We start from the raw sequence: 22915 nt of genomic DNA, 5'->3' as shown, positions 1-22915 counted from the left end.
GTTGGAAGGGACCTCGCGTGTCATCGTGTTCGACCCCCTGCTCAATGCAGGATTCGCTAAACCATCTCAGACAGATGTCTGTCCAGTCTCTGTTTGAAGACTTCCATTAAAGGAGAACTCAACACCTCTCCTTGCAGCCTGTTATACTCATTGATCACCCTCACTGTCAACATTTTTTTCTAATATCTAATCTGTATCTTCTCCCTTTCAATGTTATTAAATTGCTTCTCGTTTTTCCATATGCAAATGAGAATAAGGATGATCCCTCTACACTGTGACATCCCATCAGAAATTTGTAGACAGATATTAATTCTCCTTTTAGCCTTTTTTGCAAGCTAAACATTTGCAGTTTTTTAACAGTTCACCATAGGACATATTTTGCAGTCCACTCACCATCCTGGTAGCTCTTCTCTGAACTTGCTCCAGTTTTTGGATGTATTTTTTAAAATGTGGTGCCCAGAACCGGACACGGTATTCCTGATGAGGCCTGATCAAGGTGTAGTAGAGGGGGATAATTACTTCGCATGATCTAGACTCTATGCTTCTCTTAATACATCCCAGAACTGTGTGTGTGTGATATTGACTTTCAGCTTAGGGCAGGCAAGCCACTGGAGAATGGCAGGTGCAATATATGCTGAAGAGGAAGTGTTCAGCCCCTATAATGCTGGCAGAATATTGACAAATAGAAATATATATTTATATATTTGAACTCCAATAATCTATGCAGGCATTGGGAAAAAATATTTTAGCATTTACTTTTCATAACTCAGATTAGTTCTCTGCAGTGGTGTTTTAGAAAATCTTGTCATATAAAGTATGGAATTCATTCTGTATTAAAATATCCCATAACACTTCTCCACCAAAGTGAGAAAGAAAACTCATAAATAAATCAGAATATCTTATATTGTAATCATGAAAATAATAGTCAATATTGTTACCAAAATACATCCACTGAATTTTGTATTCCAAAAGTAATCTTGTACTTTATGCATACTCCCAAAATGAGAGTTAAAGTAATGCATTAAAGAGCAGATATAATCGTGGCCATAATGTAATTTTATGTTTGAGAATATTTCTTTTCTATATATTTTTTGCTTTAAAATGCCATCATCTCAGTGACACTCTTTCATGCTGCTAATTAAATATAGATTGTCAAAGTAAAGTGCAGTCAAAATTGCTTGAAGAAACCAGAGGTGTTTTACCCTCATTACAAAAATGTGGCAAAGTACAAGCTCATATCTATTAAAATGAATATAATTCTTTGCTGGAATAATCTCGACTTTCATGAATATAGAGCATCTCTGTTTGAGAGTTTTGACTGAACAGAAGCTTAGCGGCATTTTAAAAGATAGAATAAAATTGTGTATGCTTGCAGAAATAATTGCTGAATCCTAAAAAAAAAGATGTTGTAGTTTACTGCCGAACTCTACTGAGCTTTTTACAGAGTAATATACGGTTAATCCGCAATCTCATTTTAAAGTATCATGGGTTTTCTTGTTTATGGCTGGAAGTATCACCATAAAAAGAGCTGTATGGTATATGTCAGATTTTTGCCTTTACAGACTATTATCAGTTCCTTTGTAGATTACTTTAAGAAAGTGAGGTTAGTCTTACTCCTTGAGCCCATATAAGTGCCAGCACAAAAGGTGCCTCTTGCCTTTGGCGTACCATTAGATAGAACGCATAGGATGAATCACTGAAGCCTCGCTCATAAACAATGCAGTGGTCTCATAAAATATTTATTTACCAGTTTTAGGTCAAGGCTAGAGCTATCAGGGAGATAAAAGTTTCCACTTTTGTGTTCGTGGATGGAAAAGTATCTCCCCTGGACCACATTAGTGGATATTTTCAGGAAACAGTTTCTGATATTATTACATGATCGCTGAGAAGATAAAATGTCAATATTCTTGAGAATTAAATCAACTATGGTCTTTCTAAGGCAGACGCGCAACTTTTATGTAGTTTGTGAGACACTTTCAAAAGCGAAAAGGTGAAACCGAAATTCCCTAGATGAGATTAATTTCACCAAGGATAGCAAAAGTAAAGAATTCTGTAGATGGGTGAAAGACACAGAAGCCTGAGAACCAGATAAAAGTGCTTCTCACTAAATTAAAATATCATCACAAAGTTAAATGTGAAACTAATATTTAATATATAGAGTCATTACAAACAGAGAAATCTATTTCAAGTGTTTATTTCTGTTAATGTTGATGATTATGGCTTACAGCCAATAAAAACGCAAACCCTCATTATCTCAGTAAATTAGAATAATTAACAAAAAAACACCTGCAAAGGCTTCCTATGCTTTTAAAAAGGTCCTTTACTGTTTCCGTAGGCTCTACAATCATGGGGAAGACTGCTGACTTGACAGATGTCCAAAAGGCAGTCACTGACGCACCCCACAAGGAGGGAAAGCCACAAAAGGTCATTGCTAAAGAAGCTGGCTGTTCATAGAGTGCTGTATCCAAGCATATTAATGGAAAGTTGAGTAGAAGGAAAACGTGTGGTAGAAAAAGGTGAACAAGCAACCGGGATAACCGCAGCCTTAAAAGGTGTCATGCTGCTGCAGTGCAGTACAGCGTAACCTCCACCAGGGGGAACTTGAGAGGGAAATGAGACTGCATACACAGAGCAGCAGCACAAATGCCACCTAGTGGCGAGAGAGTGGTCAGACAAGCTGAATCAAAGCACAAGATAGCATGACAGTACAAAAGGATTAGACAGAACAGATAGTCAGGACGTAGCAAGAGATCAGTGAACTACAACGGGCAATATACGGTACAATAGGGACAAACAGTAACAGAGTCAATAGCCAAGCCAGGAGGTCAGAACCGGAGAAGACAATAGTACCAAAGGCAGAAGCGAGTCCGAATATGAGCCAAATCAGGAACCAGAGAATCAAGCAGAAAAACGATGGGAAAAGGGCAGACAGAGGGAGTAAACAGACACAGGACTAGTCAGGGATCACAGCAGGACAAATCAAGAGTTACCAGAGTCAGGTTCACACGCCGAAGACAGAACTATAGCTGACACCACCAGCAGGATGCCTGGGAGCTAAATAGCAAACCTGAGCCCAGAATGAGGCAGAGCAAAGTTAACGTTTGACATGATCCGCCCGGAAAAAGAGCAGACAGGACAAAACCCTGGAACGGATCATGACAAAAGGATTGTTAAGAAAAGGCCATTCAAAAAGGAATGGACTGCTGCTGGAGTTATTGCTTCAAGAGTAATCACACACAGATGTATCCAGGACATGGGCTACAAGTGGCAAGCTACTCATGATCAATAGACACCAGTAGCGTCTTACCTGGGACAAGGAGAAAAAGAACTGGATCGTTGCTCAGTGGTCCAAGGTGTTGTTTTCAGATGAAAGTAAATTTTGCATTTCATTTGGAAATCAAGGTCCCAGAGTCTGGAGGAAGAGTGGAGAGGCACACAATCCAAGCTGCTTGAGGTCTAGTGTCAAGTTTCCACAATCAGTGATGGTTTGGGGAGCCATGTCATCTGCTGGTATAGGTCCACTGTGGTTTTCAAGACCTAAGTCAGGGCAGCTATCTACCAGGAAATTTTAGAGCACTTCATGCTTCCCTTTGCTGATAAGCTTTTTGGAGATGGAAATTTCAATCTCCAGCTGGACTTGGCACCTGTCCCTACTGCCAAAAATACCAATATGTGCTTTAACAACAACAGTAGCACTGTGCTTGATTGGCCAGCAAACTCACCTAACCTTAACCCCATAGAGAATCTATGGGGTATTGTCAAGAGGAAGATGAGAGATACCAGACCCAACCATGCAGACAAGCTGAAGGCTGCTGTCAAAGCAACCTGGGCTTCCATAACACCTCAGCAGTGCCACAGACTGATTGCCTCCGTGCCACACTGCATTGATGCAGTAATTGATGCAAAAGGAGCCCTGCCCAAGTATTGAGTGCATTTACTGAACATACATTTCACTAGGCCAACATTTCGGATTTTAAAATCACTTTTCAAGCTGGTGTTATAAAGTATTCTGAGATAATGACTGTTGGGTTTTCATTGGCTAAGCCATAATCATCAACATTAACAGAAATAAACACTTGAAATAGATCACTCGGTTTGTATCGACTCTATATAAAATATGAGTTTCACTTTTTGTATTGAAGAACTGAAATAAATTAACTTTTTGGATGATATTCTAATTTTGTGAGAAGCACTTGTATATTGCCAAACTACTGTTTGGGAAATCTGATCTAGAACATTTCTTGCCCACGTAATAAATATACAGTCATCCTGCAAATTACAATATTAAAGAGAACTTTTCATGAAAAATGCTAATAATGCAAATATGTGGCTAATTGCATTCTAAAGCTATGTGGCAGCCACACTGAAAGCCCAGCTGCTGGGAGGAAATTAACTTTATTGTTCTTGCCAGCCTTCGGCTTTCAGTCTTACAAGTGCAGCTTCAGTCATCACTCAGTGCATAATGAGTTGCAGTTATAACCACAACCCGGCACTGCTTGACAGCCGGCTCAGCAGTACATGAGTACAAAGCTGGCTGTCAATCAGTGCCAGAGCATGGTTACAGCCACCCCTAACTATATACTGCCTCTATGACTGAAAGCCAGAGGCTGCCTGGAAGAAAAAGGTTAATTTCCTTCTGACAGCCTTCAGCCTTCACGCATACAGATGCAGCTTTAGTTAACGCTCAGGAAATAGTCTGTGGCCCCCCAGCACTGTCTGACTGCTGGCTATGTAGTTATGCACTATAGGGCTGGCTGTCAGTCAGTGCGGGGGTGTGGTTACAGTTGCCGATCACCGTGTACTGAGCGGTGACTGAAGTCACACTGACTGCACCTCTATAACTGAAAGCTGGAGAGTGCAGTACCACTTAGAGTCCACATTAGTGAACACCTTAGAAATATAAAAAATAAATTTGCAGGACACCCCTTATCACAGCATTATGCAGACCATTATGGGGGATCTTTTTCAGGTACAGTGATTACTGGACTCCAAGTTGTCAGGAAAAGTTGGAGAAAAGGGGACTATATTAAACAGATGTCCCGTGCAGAAACTTACTGGATTTTTAATTTAGATTCTCTGAGACCAAAAGGGTTAAATTGTGAGGTCGAGCTGTTTGCCTTCAATTGAGAATGATGAGGAGAGATATGTAAGGCTACCAATTCCTCTGTTGGACCATCCCTGATGAAGGAAACCATGGATTTCCGAAACTAGTAGGAAGGAATTGGTCCACTGCACACCCCGGAATCTAACACGTGACCTTTGACATCACAAAGGTCCTGCTGGCTTCACACTCTCTGGAGGTAAATCAACGTGACTGCCAAGTTAGTGCACTGCTAAGACGGGGGAGCTATGGAGTAGCTGTCACCGCCCAGGACAGCACCCCAGAAGAATTTCACAGAGAATTTATTACTCCTAACTATGCAAATTGCCTCTGCTGAAAAAAAGAGGACTTAACTCTATAACGCCACCTATTGGAAGTAGCGATCCTACAAGTCACAATCAACCCTTTAACGAGTCGTGCAATATGACTTAGGATAAAAGCCAAATCAGTATCTCAATTCGCAGACATGGTGTTTCGGGCTGTTGGCCCTCATCAGTGCGAAGCATGAGAACTGATTTGGCTAGGTGAGAGGCTCTGGAGTGGGGTCTAAGGGGTAACGTTTCTCCTTATGGAGAGTGACATACCAGCTGGCTTGTCAAGGTAAGGAGGCTTATTCGCCGTGCAATGCTCCTCTGGGAATTTAAATATGCAAATTGCCTCTGCTTACTCCTAACTGGAATTCAAAGCACTAGAAGATTCCAGCATTTAGATGTACCGTACAACATCAGCAAAAGTACTGCAATGAGGTAAACAATCAAGTTCCTACCTTTGTGTCAGTATCATTCCTCTGGTGACTATTTTATGACATAACAGTCCTTTTGAATTATTTTTTTCACCTTTTATTTATCTGATTGGGAGTATCTATCTTAGCGCGAACATTAGTATTCTAATCTACGAGAATTCAAATTCATTTCGACTTGGTAAACTGGCTTTCAGTATGGTGATTGCACCTCTTTAGAACACTATTAACTATCAGACTAACCTCATATCTGCAGGTTTATGGCATTTTGTGGCATGAAAGGTTCTTTTTAACTTGTTTCAGGTTAACTGTTGTCTTATCTGGTAATTAGTCCTAAACCATATAAATTGTCAATGAAAAAGAAGATAAAATATAAAGAAAAAAAAGTAAGCAGATACAGTATTTAATGCAGATGTGTCATTACAGACACAGTAACAGCCAGAAAAAGCTGCTGGAAGTATATCACTGTAATACTCTGGATATGGTAAAGTAAATACTCTGGCTCCGTACAGTATGAATGCTGATTGGCTGCATCTTCCTTCCAATCACACATGCTGCAGATCTACACTGTATATGTCATTGCTTGTTTGTTGTATTTTTAAGTTTATACTCACGCAAGAGATTATTGTTTGTTGAAAATATTGTACTTAGTAGCAAAGCCAAAAAAGAGGACTAAAAATCCTCCAAAAATTCAAGAATTAATACAGCAGGAAACTGTCAGCACCGTTTACCTGCCCAGGTCTCCGAACAAATGCACTCTCAGGATGCAGCAAACCCATGTAGTAAAAATGAAAATATTGTAACCTGAGGTCATTGGTATTTAATGGGTGCACTGAATTCATAAGTTATTCCCTATCAAGAGGGAATTGACTGCTGAGTGTCTGAGCACTAGGATCCCCACTGATAATGATAACGGGGCTCTGAAGAACGCTCTGCTATCTTTGACAGTTTCATTGCAAATGAATGGAGCAGAGGTATGCTTGAAAAGCCCCATTTTTGGATCAGTGATCAATAAATTATTTACTCTCCTATCTATAAGGAATAACTTATTTTTTTTGGTAAAATTCCTTGAAGAAGCCTCTTTAGTTATCGAGCTACTGCAATAACGAATGCATGAAAATCAGTTGAATTGACATTATGAGTAGTGTTGAGCGATACCGTCCAATACTTGAAAGTATCGGTATCGGAAAGTATCGTCCGATACCGGCAAAGTATCGGATCTGATCCAATACCGATACCCGATACCAATACAAGTCAATGGGACTCAAGTATCGGACGGTATCCCTGATGGTTCCCAGGGTCTGAAGGAGAGGAAACTCTCCTTCAGGCCCTGGGATCCATACTAATGTGTAAAATAAAGAATTAAAATAAAAAATATTGATATACTCACCTCTCCGACGCAGCCTGCACCTTACCGAGGGAACCGGCAGCCTTCTTTGCTTAAAATGCGCGCGTTTAGTGCCTTCCGTGACGTCACGGCTTCTGATTGGTCACGTGCCGCCCATGTGACCGCGACGCGACCAATCACAAGCCGTGACGCAATTCTCAGGTCCTAAATGCCTAATTCTAGGCATTTAGGACCTGAGAATTACGTCACGGCTTGTGATTGGTCGCGTCGCAGTCACATGGGCGGCACGCGACCAATCAGAAGCTGTGACGTCACGGAAGGCACTAAACGCGCGCATTTTAAGCAAAGAAGGCTGCCGGTTCCCTCGGTAAGGTGCAGGCTGCGTCGGAGAGGTGAGTATATCAATATTTTTTATTTTAATTCTTTATTTTACACATTATATCGATCCCGATACCGATTCCCGATACAACAAAAGTATCGGATCTCGGTATCGGAATTCCGATACCGCAAATATCGGCCGATACCCGATACTTGCGGTATCGGAATGCTCAACACTAATTATGAGTGTTTAAGCCTGCCCTTAAAGGGGTTGGCCGACCTTAGGGTACAAGCCTGCAGTCACTTTATGTGAATACAGACTTGTGAATCCTCACAGGGGTAGCACTGCATGATGTGAGGATTCTCTGGTGCTGGCATCTGGAGTGTGAGTGCAAGTATGCTATTAGCATAATTGCGGTCACTTGCCAGCTAGACATGTGTGGCCTTCTCAAAGCAAGTGAATTGAGTGAAGCTAGACATTTCTAGCTGGAATGTGACTGGAAATATGCAAATCACATACTTGTGGTCACATGATGGCCTGCTTTCAGCATCGGGACCGGAGAATCCTCACAATACGCAATGCACGTGCTGTGAGGATTAACAAGTCTACAGTTACATAGAATGACTGCAGACTTGTAGCCTAAGGCCAGACAACCCCTTTAACCCCTTCCCGACCTGTGGCGCCATGTAGGCATCATGAAAGTCGGTGCCAATCCGACCTGTGACGCCTATGTGGCGTTATGGCAGGATCACGTTCCTGCAGATCGAGTGAAAGGGCAAACTAAAATTTCACCCAACCTGCATGGACAGGGGGAGTGGTACTTCAGCCCAGGGGGGTGGCTTTGCCCCCACGTGGCTACGATCGCTCTGACTGGCTGTTGAAAGTGAATCAGCCAATTACAGCAATTTGTAATATTTGACCTATAAAACTTGGTCAAATATTACAATCCAGCCATGGTCGATACTGAAATATCATGGGCCACAGCTGGAGACCTCAATCTGCCCCCGCCACCGACTGACAGCAGCAATCTGCCGCCGCTGTCAGTCTTTCCTCCCCTCCGTTCTGTCCTCCACTGCCCTCCTCTCCCCTCCGCTGTCCGATCCTACCCCCCATACTTACTGAGTCCCGGTGTCCCTCCCGGTGTCCGTACGTCTTCAGCGATGGGCGCCGCCATCTTCCAAAATGGCGGGTGCATGTGCAGTGTGCCCGCCGAATCTGCCGGCTGGCAGATTCATTCCAGGCACATTCTGATAATTGCGATAGAACCTATCACAGTGATCAAAATAAAAAAAATAGTAAATAAAGCACCCCTTATCACCCCCATAGGTAGGGAAAATAATGAAATAAAGAAAATATATTTATTTTTATTTTTCCACTAGAGTTAGGGTTAGGGTTGCAAATAGGGTTAGGGTTGCAATTAGGGTTAGGGGTAAGGTTGCAAATAGGGTTAGGGTTAGGGTTAGAATTAGGGTTAGGGTTGCAAATAGGGTTAGGGTTGCAATTAGGGTTAGGGGTAGGGTTGCAAATAGGGTTAGGGTTAGAATTAGGGTTAGGGTTGCAATTAGGGTTAGGGTTAGAATTAGGGTTAGGGTTAGTATTAGGGTTAGAATTAGGGTTAGGGTTAGAATTAGTCTATGTGCACATGGTGCGGATTGGCTACTGCGGATTCGTGGCAGTTTTCCATCACGTTTACAGTACCATGTAAACCTATGGAAAACCAAATCCGCTGTGCCCATGGTGCAGAAAATACCGTGTGGAAATGCTGTTTTGTATTCTCTGCAGCATGTCAATTCCTTGTGCGGATTCTGCAGTGTTTTACACCTGTTCCTCAATAGGAATCCGCAGGTGAAATCCGCACAAAAAACACTGGAAATCCGTGGTAAATCCGCAAGTAAAACGCAGTGCGCTTTACCTGCAGATTTTTCAAAAACGGTGCGAAAAAATCCACACATGAATCCGCAACGTGGGCACATAGCCTTAGGGTTAGGGTTGGAACTAGAGTTAGGGTTGGAATTAGGGTTAGGGTGGGAATTAGGGTTAAGAGTATGGTTAGGGGTGTGTTGGGGTTAGGGTTAGGCTTGTGGTTAGGGTTATTGTTAGAGTTGGGATTAGGGTTGGGGGTGGGTTGGGGTTAGGGTTGTGGTTAGGGTTAGGGTTGGGATTAGGGTTAGGGGTGTGTTGGGATTAGGGTTGTGATTACGGTTATTGTTAGAGTTGGGATTAGGGTTAGGGGTATGTTGGGGTTAGTGTTGGAGTTAGAATTGAGGGGTTTCCACTGTTTAGGCACATCAGGGGGTCTCCAATCATGACATAGCGCCACCATTGATTACAGCCAATCTTGCATTCAAAAAGTCAAATGGTGCTCCCTCCCTTCCGAGCCCCGACGTGCGCCCAATCAGTGGTTTACCCAAACATATGGGGCATAAGCATACTTAAAATTGAACAACAACTTTGGAGGTCTAATTTCTCCTGTTACCCTTGGAAAAAAAGAAAAAAAGGACAAAAAGAAGATTTTTTATTTCTACGGCTCTGTGTTATAAAATTCTGTGAAGCACTTGGGGGTTTAAAGTGCTCACCACACATCTAGATAAGTTCTTTGGGGGCTCTAGTTTCCAAAATGGGGTCAATTGTTGGGGGTTTCTACTGTTTAGGTACATCATGGGCTCTGCAAACGTAACATGACTTCCATCGAAGTCTGCATTCCAAAACATCACTACTTCCCTTCCGAGCTCTGCCATGCACCCAAACAGTGATTTTTCCCCATATATGGGGTATCAGAGTACTCACGGCAAACTGAAAAACAACTTTTGATGTCCAATTTCTCCTGTTACCCTTGTAAAAATAAAAAATTGCGGGCTAAAAAATAATTTTTGAGGAAAGAAAAATGATTTTTTATTTTCACGGCTCTGTGTTATAAACTTCTATGATGCACTTGGGGGTTAAAAGTGCTCACCACACATCTAGATAAGTTCCATGGGGGCTCTAGTTTCCAAAATAGGGTCAATTGTGGGGGGTTTCTACTGTTTAGGCACATCAGGGGCTCTGCAAACATAACATGATGCCCGCAGACCATTCTATCAAAGTCTGCATTCCAAAACATCACTACTTCCCTTCCGAGCTCTGCCATGCGCCCAAACAGTGGTTTACACCCACATATGGGGTATCAGCGTACTCAGGACAAACTGGACAACAACTTTTGGGGTCCTATTTCTCCTGTTACCTTTATGAAAATAAAATATTGGGGGCTAAAAAATAATTTTTGAGGAAAGAAAAATGATTTTTTATTTTCATGGCTCTGCCTTATAAACTTCTGTGAAGCACTTGGGCGTTCAAAGTGCTCACCACACATCGAGATAAGTTCCTTGGGGGGTCTAGTTTCTAAAATGGGGTCACTTATGGGGAGCTCCAATGTTTAGGCACACAGGGGCTCTCCAAACACCACATGATGTCCACTAACAATTGGAGCTAATTTTTCATTCAAAAAGTCAAATGGCGCTCCTTCCCTTCCGAGCCTTGCCGTGTGGCCACACAGTGATTTACCACCACATATGAGGTATTGGTGTACTCAGGAGAAATTGCCCAACAAATTTTAGGATCCATTATAACCTGTTACCCATGTGAAAACAAAAAAATTGAGGCTAAAAGAATTTTTTTGTGAAAAAAGTACTTTTTCATTTTTACGGATCAATTTGTGAATCAGCTGGGGTTTGAAAGTGCTCACTATGCATCTAGATAAGTTCCTTTGGGGATCTAGTTTCCAAAATGGGGTCCCTTGTAGGGGAGCTCTAATCTTTAGGCACACAGGGGCTCTCGAAACGCGACATGGTGTTTTAAAGATATGAGACAATTTTTCATTCAAAAAGTCAAATGGCGCTCCTTCCCTTCTGAGCCCTGTCGTGCTCCCAAACAGTGATATCCTCCACATATGGGGTTTCAGCATACTCAGGACAAATTGTATAACAACTTTTGGCTTCCAGTTTCTCCTTTTACCCTTGGGAAAATAAAAAAACTGTTGCTAAAAGTTCATTTTTGTGACTATAAAGTTAAATGTTTATTTTTTCCTTCCATGTTACTTCTGCTGCTGTGAAACACCTGAAGGGTTAATAAACTTCTTGAATGTGGTTTTGAGCACCTTGAGGGGTGCAGTGTTTAGAATGGTGTCACTTTTGGGTATTTTCAGCCATATAGACCCCTCAAACTGACTTCAAAGGTGAGGTGGTCCCTAAAAAAATGGTTTTGTAAATTTAGTTGTAAAAATGAGAAATCGCTGGTCAAATTTTAACCCTTATAGCTTCCTAGCAAAAAAAAATTGTTTCCAAAATTGTGCTCATGTAAAGTAGACATGTGGGAAATGTTATTTAGTAACTATTTTGTGTCACATAACTCTCTGGTTTAACAGAATAAAAATTCAAAATTTGAAAATTGCGAAATTTTCAAAATTTTCGCCAAATTTCCATTTCTTTCACAAATAAGCGCAAAAATTATCAACCTAAATTTACCACTAACATGAATCCCAATATGTCACGAAAAAATTTTCCCAGAATCGCTAAGATCCGTTGAAGCGTTCTTGAGTTATTACCTCATAAAGGGACACTGGTCAGAATTGCAAAAGATGGCCAGGTCATTAAGGTCAAAATAGGCTGGGTCATGAATGGGTTAAAACTGTGTTACTGTGTTTGCACATTGTGGCCATGTTGTGTTTTTTTTTTAATCTGTGGTTAAAAACACATTGTTTAAATTTTTCACTATCTGCATGTCACCACTATTGTTCAAATTGATGTAATTTTTTTGATGTTTCCTTTAATGACTTACATTGCAGCCTACCTTTCCATTGTCGCATTCCAAGAACCGTAACTTTTTTTTATTTGACCGCCAATCTAGCTGGCAAGTTTTTTTTCCATGGCTATTTTCATGTACATATTATTTTTAGTTTCCATAAATACCTTTCTTGATGAACTGCAAAACTCCAGTAATTTTTTTTCCTGCAAAGTGTGTTTTTAAAATAAGTCAATACATCTCAAAACCTACAGCTTTTCCCACTAACATACCCATATGAGGGCCTGCTTTTTTTTATTATTAACAGGTCATAGTTTTTATTGATTCAGTTTTGGGAAACATAATTTTGCACATTTTTTTCATATGAAAATACAATAAAACATTTGTGCCACTGTAGTTTATATTTTGTTTTTACATACACTATTGCATTCCCATTTACATCTCAACATACGTCATACAATACTGTAGCATCAATAGATTTTCAGACAGTAGATCTTTACCAACATGTGGACTTGTTCCATACATGATGCCTTTTTAGTTTTTTTTTCTGAACTATAGATGAATATTTATATGTTGTTTCATGTAGACAATAAATTATAAAAAACGAGTTTGCACTAATGTGCTGGAGTGAAATCTACCCGGCAATAAAGATTAATGGCCATGTATGCTTCTTGCCCAGAGCATCATTTTCTGTAAAACTCGCTCTCAGAGCATATTGTGAGACAACCCATCCAGCTGGCAACATCAGAATGGATTTATATATTAAAGTGTTTTACAAATGAATTCAAATACATGATAAAATGTTTGACATCAGAAGAACTGACTTTAAAACATGACTTAAAACTGATAGGATGAGCAAGCTTTAGCAAGAATAAATGACATAAAATGAGTAATTGCCATTGTACTTTTATCATTCATTATTCCCGGCAGGATACCTTATGTACAGTGATGTATGTGACTTTAAAATCAGAAACCATCAATGTAATGAAGGAAGGGGGAGCCAGGGCGATAGTCATGGCTGATAGCAATCCTTGGATCACTCCCTGGTCCCTTCCCAGTAAAAGTTCACATTTCTCTGCTGCGTTACCTCTATGCTGACTCTCTGTGCCATCTGGACTTGCCCAATACAGGGATGTATTCCTCACAGATGGTTCCACAATAAAGGAGACAAACTCCGGCTTAACTTCAATAACAACTTGTTTACTCAGCACAGTCCGTTCAAATACAGGCACTTCGGGTATCGCATTCAGTTCCTCCTCTTCTGTCCCTGTTCTGTCCTTTCCTATTCTATGCTCAGCCCCGGGTCGGACCTAATCTTCCGGTCCTGCAGAATCTATCCCATCTGGAATTCTTGCCTCACATGGGTGAGTCCTACACCGCTTCACCCCGGTACTAAGAACTGCTGCCCAGGCAAAGATCTCCCACATCACCGAGCTGAACAATCTTCTCTTTCTCCACAGGGACAGATTCCTTCTGCTGCCTCCGCAGTGTTCTCATACTCCTTTCCTCCTAGAGGAATTCTTCTGTGTACTGTACTATGCTGGGCCCCTTCCTTAACGTTGTGGGGCACAGCGACTCCTGGCCAGGCAGCCCTGTGAGCTGCACGGGCACCCAGGCTCTGACTGACCTAAACCAGGAAGCTACCTATTCTTATCCCCACTGTGCCCCTCCGATGCTAACTGTTTCCTAAGATGCTCGCCTCTAGTGGCCAACTAGGGACGCTACTGCAGCGCCCCAGAGTCCTGGTCGTTGCAGTACTGTGGCTCCGCCACTATGGGGAGCCATGGTGCGTCCGATGGCACTGAAGGAGTTCATCTGATCAGGTATCACAGACACCAATACATTTCACAGCCGGGCCTCCGGGGGGAGCTAAGGGTTCTATTCATTAGGCCACTCCCCACCATAGTGGGTAAACTGGGGGTCAGGCAGGAAGTTAGATCAGAAAGCTGACTGGATTGGACGAAGCAACACCTAGTGGCAGAGGGTGTTGTGGAGGAAGAGACAGTAGGGTCTCTGTCAGGGGTGGGATCCTGACAGAGGCTTGGCATTGGAAAGAACGTAACGGGTCCGCGCCAGCTCCGGGAAGCGGCGGGGCCCAAGAAAGGACTAGAAGCAAGATAGATTGTGCTGAGTGAGAAACGAGATCAAGCGATAGGAGAATTCCAGTAGGGGTCGTGCTGTAAGACCGGAGCAACACCCTACTGAGGCGCACTACCGGTGGCCGGAATGCCGAGGGAGTATCATAACATTCAGCTTCAAGCAATACTCTAAACAGCGGCAGGACAGTCAGTTTAAGGCGGGCTGTCTAACACATATCACCTATGAAGTCTTGGGAGGCAATTGCGGGAAAGGGGCGTCTCTAGGGTCCCGGAAGAACTCCAGGCCTACCCGACAAACGGGTGCCGTTCTAACTGCAACATCAGAAAGGGACGGACGATTAGAAGAACATCATTTAATCGAGTTGTGAGGGAACTTAAGAAACAGACACAACAGTTGTGGGGTACTTTCCGTAAGCACAGCAGGGAAGGACTACAACACATAGCGCTAAGAAGGAAGGCACCGATTTCCACCTGTGAAGTGAACTCTGGAGGTGCCATTGGACCGGCCGGACTTGCGCAGCCTGGTGAACCGTATTCTGGACTGAGGACTCAGAGATCTCCAGTAAAGAGGTAAAGAGACTGCAACCTGGTGTCCTCGTTATTTACCGCGACCTGCACCCCACAACTGCACCGTTACAACACGACTTATTGCACCGGACGTCCCCCACTGACAGACAGGGCCACGGACCGGGTCTAGCCACCGTGACAACCCCAGGACTGAGACCCAGAGGCCCGGCTCCGGGTACCCCTCGGCCCTGCGGCGGTGTGGGGGCGCTCCAAAACTTGGCGTCACGAACAGGATCTACTTAAGCCTGAAGAATCAGGTCATGTGTGCCTTGGAACTGTGATTTACTGTGCTTGGACTGTACTTTATTGAAAAGACTGTGCTGCGCCATTTACCGCCAAAAGTTCCCGCCAAAATCCGCCGCCATTGCAGCGCTGAGGAGAGTGCAGGAAGGGAAGAGGGGCGTGGAGTAGGAGTAGACGAGCTAGAGAGCGCGAAGGGCAATGGCCGCCCAGTCTAAACATTTCCTGGTCCTGAGGACGTGTCCGTCAACGGCCGAGGTCCGCCTCCTGATCTTGGTTGGAGGGTGGAGACCATGGGGACGGGGCCGCCCACGAAAGAGACCGCGGGAAAAAGACGCTGGAGAAGAGACCAAGATGGCCACGCCAAAAGCCCCACGTGAGAAGGATCGGGCGCGGAGAGAGGTTGAACAGCCCAATGTAGTTCAGGGTGCGCTGTCGCTGCGGGGACTGACCCAGGCAGGGCCAACGATGGGCCGACCTCCCCGGCCGCCGTCGGAAGAGAGCATGGCCGCGGCCGAGGCCCGGCAGATTGCCGCCCGCCTGGAGGCCGACGCCCGCGTGATTGCTAGGCTGGGCCAGCCCACAGAGATCTGCCTGGTTCCAGTGCCCCCTGCTTCTCCCAACCTGGCCGCGGCTGAAGGTGCGCCGCAGGCATCGGGCCTAAAGATCATGCCTGAGGCCGAACACCTGCGGCGCTTGATGGCTGCATGGCGAACCCGACCTCGGCCGGCCGTGCAGGTGGACCTGACCTCCACCGCGGAGGCTCCCTCATCCCACTGGGGGGTCGTGATTTCTTTTAACCCCCAATATGGACGAGGGGTCATCCAGGAAATCGGGGAGCCACTACAAATCCACGTGGATCGGGAAGAGGTGGAGCCCTGCAGCGGAAGATTCCCCCGCGACCTGGAACCCGGTGACGCGGTGACCTACACCAGATGGAGGAGGGCTATGGGAGAGGCTGGCTGGGTGGCGCGGGGCGTGCAGCGATGTACTGCCTTCCAGGCTGCTGCCGGCACATCGGAGGAAGATGATCCCGTGGGGAAAGCAGCAGAGCCCGGCCCCGCGGAACCTCAAGAAGCCCGGTCTCGCTGTGCCCCGGAGGGACGTGTGCGTCTGCCAGTGAGAAGAGCCTCCCGGCGAGGGACTTTATCGCTGCTGGGACCGGAACAGCGTCCTGGCTCACCAGTGCGATCTGTTGGCCTGGTGAGACCGGATAGGAGACCACCCCAGTAAGATTTTATTGCATTTTCTTTTACTGTAAATAGTTACTGTTTTATTGCTTGTATGTTGCTGCTAAACCCGTTCAGGGTAAACTCTTAAGGGGATCCTTCTATGGACCCGGGATCCCTATTGTGTGTTTGTTTTTGTTACCAAAAGTTTTGCACAAGTTTTAAAAACTGCTGAATCATGAACTGTGCATGATCCGAACTCTTTTGTATATAGTTTGCACCTTATTAAAGGCGCTCCCTACTGGTTTTACTTAAACAAGGACTCTTTGCGAAGATACCGCACTGGAACCTTTGATGAGTATGGACTGGTAGCTTGAGAAGATGTGCTACCTCACCGAGATTTGGTCCTCTCTTAAAGGGGATGTTCATTTGTTGCACGTAATTGGTGATATTGCTTTAAGACCGGTAGCAATAATGTCAATGAAAGAAAATGATGATAATATTTACATGTAAAAGTTATATGTATGCCATTGGTTAATTGTGAAGGAATGCTGATAATGTTCTCTGAAAGAAGAAGTAAAAAGAAGTAATGAGAAACTTTCATGTTGTGAAAAGAAGATAGTTGATAATGTTGATAAGAAAAGGGGGGGGATAGAAGGTAACCCTGCGTTCCCCATCGAAAGTTAGTAATATGTTACTAAGGACAGAAAGTGAACCCGTAGGGGTTAGTGGGTGAGTCCTTATAGGAGCCAAGAAGAGCCGGCTCGGTGTTCTCAAACTGAAAGAAAAGTTATGTTCTATACTGTGTATAGTAGTTGAAAGGCAGTAGGCCCTGGCTGAACGGGGCGGTCCTGTAACAGAAAGGAGAGGCAGTAGGTCTGGTGCCGATAGGACAGGCGGTCCTGCAGATCCAAAGTAGGAGAATGAAAAAGTTAAAATACCTTGTAATGTGATTATAGGAAGGTCTTTAGCGGATTAAGAGTGTATATCCTTAAAGGCAATGTTAAATTATTGTTCAATAATGTTTGCACTTAGTAGAATACCCGGTTGGGTAAGAAAAGTTAATTATAGCATGTTGCTATAATATTTTTGCCATGTTTGTAACGTTCAAGTGTCCTTACCTCCCATAAAGGGAAGCCTGTTCAAGTATACTTATTGTTATTGCACTCAACAAAATTGTATGTCTTTTTGCTAACTTGTATTGTTGTTTTCTTCCCAGTCCCGGAGTACTGTGTTTAACCAGGGGGGAGTGCAGCGCCCCAGAGTCCTGGTCGTTGCAGTACTGTGGCTCCACCACTATGGGGAGCCATGGTGCGTCCGATGGCACTGAAGGAGTTCATCTGATCAGGTATCACAGACACCAATACATTTCACAGCCGGGCCTGTGATAGAAATATATATATCATGTAGATCTCACTTGCATGTATACTCCTCTATAATCAAATATATACTTATATGCTCACATCTAATATATACATTATAATCAATGGTTTAAAATGGCTGATAAGCCTGATATAACCCAGACAGATCATATGGGGTTTTCCACCCCTAAAAGCAGAAGAGAGTCAGATGTTTGGTGACTGCTGGTCAGGTGTCTCCACTTTGTCCTAGACAGAGAACTCGAGTTTAGTTGCTTGATCAGCAGTCATATGAGCATTAATCACAATATTCCATATATGTTTAGATAACCAATGACAGAGGAGCTAGACAATATGGTAATTAACTAACCACCCCTGACAACCCCTAACCACTCCTTTCTATGTGAAAATATAAAACTATGTATGTACAATAAAGTATCAGTATTGATGGAATGTTGTTCTGTCACAGTTGTGTACAGTCCATTCTTGATGAGCGCTCAAAATACTCAGTCTAATTGGGAGCGGCCACAGCACACACAGGGATATATTTATCCAACCCTAATATTTCCATAACAGAATGGCGCCCAACGTGGGGCTCGGATGAAACGCACGGGATCCTTCTAACCGGAGATGCGGAAGCTATGGCTGTGGCCTGGCACAGGGGCAGGAGACTGCGCAGCTCCATAAGTAAGGTAAGAAAATGTTATCATCTTACCTGAAAGTCCCCTGTGCCCAGTCCTTGTCTATGCCTCTTGCCGGTCAGATGTGGTCACAAATTCCCAGGTAGTGTAAAAAATCCGTAGCCACGAATCCACCCTGGGAGGTGTCTGCTGTGGACCGTGTATGTGTTTGTGTAAAATCCGAGAGAAGAAGGAAAAAGTGACTTTTGTTTGTGGTTGCTGAGAAACAGACCGCAGGAGGTCAAATCGCTGAGTAAGCTATCACAGATTCCCGTGCAAGAGGAAAGGAACAGGTAGTTCCGGAGCAGGTGGCTCCAGAATCCAGGCTCGGATGGTGATAGATTACAGGGGCTGCCACAGATTCCCGTAGTGCCGGCGATCCAGTCAGGACGTCCGGACCGGGGTGGTAGATTTCCCGCTTGTTGTGCTTCCCAAGCACTCAGGTGGCCCGGGCGCAGGTGCGTCCAGTGCGATTGGCAGTAGTCTGTTCCCAGCGCAGCCTGCATGTGTCACAGAATTTAAAAGGGCATCTCTCGGATTGTCTATCTGTCTGTTTGTGTCATGTACTATTGCCGCTTTAAGAAGCAGAAATAGTTCTCTTGTCCGAACTTCCTCTTTCTCCGTGCTGTTTAGCAGAGAGATATGCATTTTAAATCAAACTGTCACATTTTTTTTTCCGGACTGTTTTCAGCTGCAGTGCTGGGTATGTGTAGTTTTTTTTGTGAAGAAGTGAAATTTAAGTTGTATCTATCATTTTTGATGTGACATAAGTGTTTTCAGAAACGTGATTTTAGTGACATTTGATATTATTGCAATGGCATACGTGATATCTAAGAGGAAGTGTGTCTCTGACTGACAGCCGTTTTCATTTTTAATTTTTTTAACTCTCTTAGGGGGTCTTTTTTCTTTTTGCGGCATTTTAAAGTTTTTTAATTAAGTTTTCCTCAATCTTCAATCTCTTTACCTTTTTATTTTTTATATATATATATATTTTTGAAAAAAGTTTTTTTTTTCTTTACTATTGTATCAAAGTTTTGAGTTTTTGGTTGTGAACTAAGTTTTTGACGGTTTTTCTTATCGTTTTGGGTTTTTCTTAGAGTTTTATATACTCATTTTTAGAATTTTTTTTTTTAGTACTGTTTTCTTTTTTCATTTTTATGTGTTTTTCATTTTCATTTTTTGCTTTTGCCATGGGGAACAAAGTGGCCGAGCAACAGGAAAGTCTTTTTACTTCCTGATGAGAAAACAGCCCCTAGATAGTGGCAGAATACGAAGGTGTTAAGTATGTGAAGATTTTTGGAAGGTATAAAGTACGTGAAATTCATTAGAATGGCAGATTTCAAGCTGCGGAGTGGCATGACGTAGAAAGGAAAATAAGGGAAGTTACAGTAGCTGATGTTAGATTGCTGAATACTAATACATGGTATGAAGTGGCAGCAGAGCTTACATCGTTTAGGTGGAACAGAAAGTTATGTGAGCAAACCAGGAAGTGATGTTTGTGGGTATGAGACGGGAGAATCTGCGCAGTCTGCTTTTAGCAGAATCCATGGTGTAGGTAGTTATTTTTGCACAGTATGTGGTGCGCCCCATCTCTCCCTACAGGGAGAAGGCATAATTGCTCCTCTCTATTATTCTTGTTGTTCTCATCTATCCTCTTTTTTTCTCTGTCAGTCTTTTTCTCTCCGCATTCTCTCTCCTTTCTCTCTCCTCTTGCTCCACATTTTTTCTCTGTCTCTCTTCCCCTCTTTCTCCACTCCTCTCTTCTCCCCTCTCTCTCTCTCTCTCTCTCTCTCCCATCCTACTATTCCTTTGTCTCACTCATCACCCCCTCCTCCTTCTTCTTCCTCTTTTTTCCTCCGTGTTGCCGGCTGGGCCAACGCCCAATTCAAACAATATGGTGCTTACAGCACAAGGTGTCCCTGGCACAGTCCAGCCATTGCCAGTTGTGATATCGGGGAGAGAAGGTGAAAGCCCCCCCTACAGTGGGCAGCCCCAGACACGTCAGGCAGCAGTCAGCTCAGCCCTGGGTGCAGAGGGGGGAGGAGTGATATCAGAACGAGCTCACTGACAGATCCTCCGTTACCTCATTTCACAGTCAACAATATTGTAACCCTTAAGGTTTTACATGAACTTTGATATCACCATGTATTGATAATGTACAGCTTCAGCACCGGTCAGAGCTGCCTACATCCACATTCACACCAACATGAAACTATAATCCTAATCCATCATAGCTTCAGCAAGGGGGGAGACATCCTCACACAAAAAAGCAACTTCTAAGTTCAAAATCAGTCAGTGTACGACCCCAGTACAAGCTATCACAACTATTCCTCTGATGAAGATGAAGAGGGAACATCATACATGCTGTCTAGTACTAGAAAAGAAACCCACAGGCACCAAGAATGCAAGGGCAGATAGAGGCACCACCATTACACTATGTGCACTGCACTTCAAGTCAGATGACAATCTTCCAGACCCAGGGATGCATCCCATGCCATTTTACCGAAGAAAGTAGCAGAAGCAGCAAACATATGCAGCCAGCTGGAATGATCTCTGGGCCATGAATGAAAATAGAAGCAGGTGATGCACTCTGGCCAATCATGAAGGAACAATTCAAACTTCCAGCAGAATCAGACGTACACGCTTGGGAGTCAGGGCCACAGCTAATTGAACAACTCAGAGAGTGGGCCAAAGGGAGATTGGCAGGAGAAGCCATGACATGAGCCAAGATAAGACAGAGTCTGTAAAGAAGTTTCAGTGCAGAGTAATGCAAGTATTCCAAGACTTGGGCTTCACCATTGATGACCAGATACACAGGCCTTTGTGCATGGACTGAGACAGCCAATCAGGAAACCACTGATAGTGGCTAGGCCTGAGAACAGGTCAATAGCAGTGGACTGACCCAGAAAAAAATGTTTTATGTGCGCCTAGGAGACTGTTCAATGCCAATTGTCACCAAAACTGCCGCTATTATAGCACCACAAAGAGCGTGAAGAAGGAGCAGGTGCCGTGCTGCTGAGAACACCAGAAGGGGAGCCAGAGGTGAAGACGCTACAAAGTGCCGATCGACACACCGGAAGAACCGCTGCAGACTCCAGAGAGGAGACACCGACCTCAATAAGGTTAGCAAAGGGGAGAAGCTATGTCAGACCAGGGGTAAGAAGTGACGGCAGATGCAGCCGCAGCCCCTGTAACGCCCCAAGACCTTGGGTTGGATGCAGCCGCCGGTCTCATGGCACCCCGGGCCTCGTCACGAATGCACCTGCAGGCCCCGTCTTACCACCGCAGCTTCAATCAGCAGGCCGGACCCCGCTGCCGCTGCAGTACCCATCAAGGGATTGAGTCACAACCAGGGGTGCAGAAGACAGCCCCTCTCATGGTGACCACTGACCTGGAAGCCCAACCACCCTACAAAGACAGAAGAAGTGTCAAGGGTTACATCTGTGGCAAGTTTGGCCATTTCCAGAACCAGTGCAAAGCACTCACGCCCCCGAAGAGACTGGACCCATGCAACCCAAGAGTTGGTCCAGAGAAACAGGTCAAGGAGGAAGTGCAGAAAGCAGTGAAGTACCCCATTCATAGGACAGAGGCAAGCAAGCCAGGTCCGCAAGACACTACTCTCCTGACATGTAAAACTTCATCTGCAGGACCAATACCTCAAATTACCTTTAAAAGTGGATGGCGTTGTCAGATCCAAAGTGGTGCAGCCAGAAGTGTGATGACACCTGTGGAACTCGCTGATCCCACCTGCCTATCAGAATCCTCTGTGTCTCGCATGGGCATTGATGGTCAAGTCAGACATTCTCAGCTTACAAAGCCACTGAGCGTGTGCACTCAGCCAGGACACTCTATCCTGTCCCAGTTTGTGGTGTAAAGGACCTGCCACTCAACCTGCTGGGAGCGAACCTACTGCAGAAGCTGAAGGCAACCACAGTGTTCCACGAAGATGGGACAGTGACACTTTCTTCATCCCTGACCCAAGAAGAGTCATGCTGGCGGCCCTACAAGAACATTAAGCAACCAATGAGGCCTACTCAAGGAGGTACTGGACGTAGTACCAGAAAGTCTATGGTCTAAGGGACCCCAGCACATGAGAAAACCTCAAGTTGCCCCAGTACGGGTGTCACTCAAGCCATGTACCCCGTACCCTCGTAAGGCCCAGGCCAGGCCTAGAGTCAAGCTGCCTCTGACCAACTGAAGGTCTACCTGGAAATAGGAATCATTGTTCCTCGCACATCGCCTTGCAATACCCCGCTTTTCCCCATCAAGAAAAAGACTGTAAAAGGAGAGCCAGCCAAGTTCAGAATGGTATATAACCTGAGAGCTGTGAATGACGCCACAGTGTTTGAAACTGCAATTATGCCGAATCCGCACACTCTGCTCTCAAATGTGCCTGCCACAGCAAAAGTGTTCACAGTGACCGACCTGGCTAATGTTTTCTTCAGTGTTCCCCCTCATCCGGAAGACCAGTTCCTGTTTGCCTTAATGCACCAGGGGGGACACCACACATGGACAGTGA

This window comes from Ranitomeya variabilis, chromosome 2 (assembly GCF_051348905.1).
Source record: "Ranitomeya variabilis isolate aRanVar5 chromosome 2, aRanVar5.hap1, whole genome shotgun sequence".
In the NCBI taxonomy this organism is placed as follows: domain Eukaryota; kingdom Metazoa; phylum Chordata; class Amphibia; order Anura; family Dendrobatidae; genus Ranitomeya; species Ranitomeya variabilis.
Note: the sequence above shows the minus strand (reverse complement) of the source record.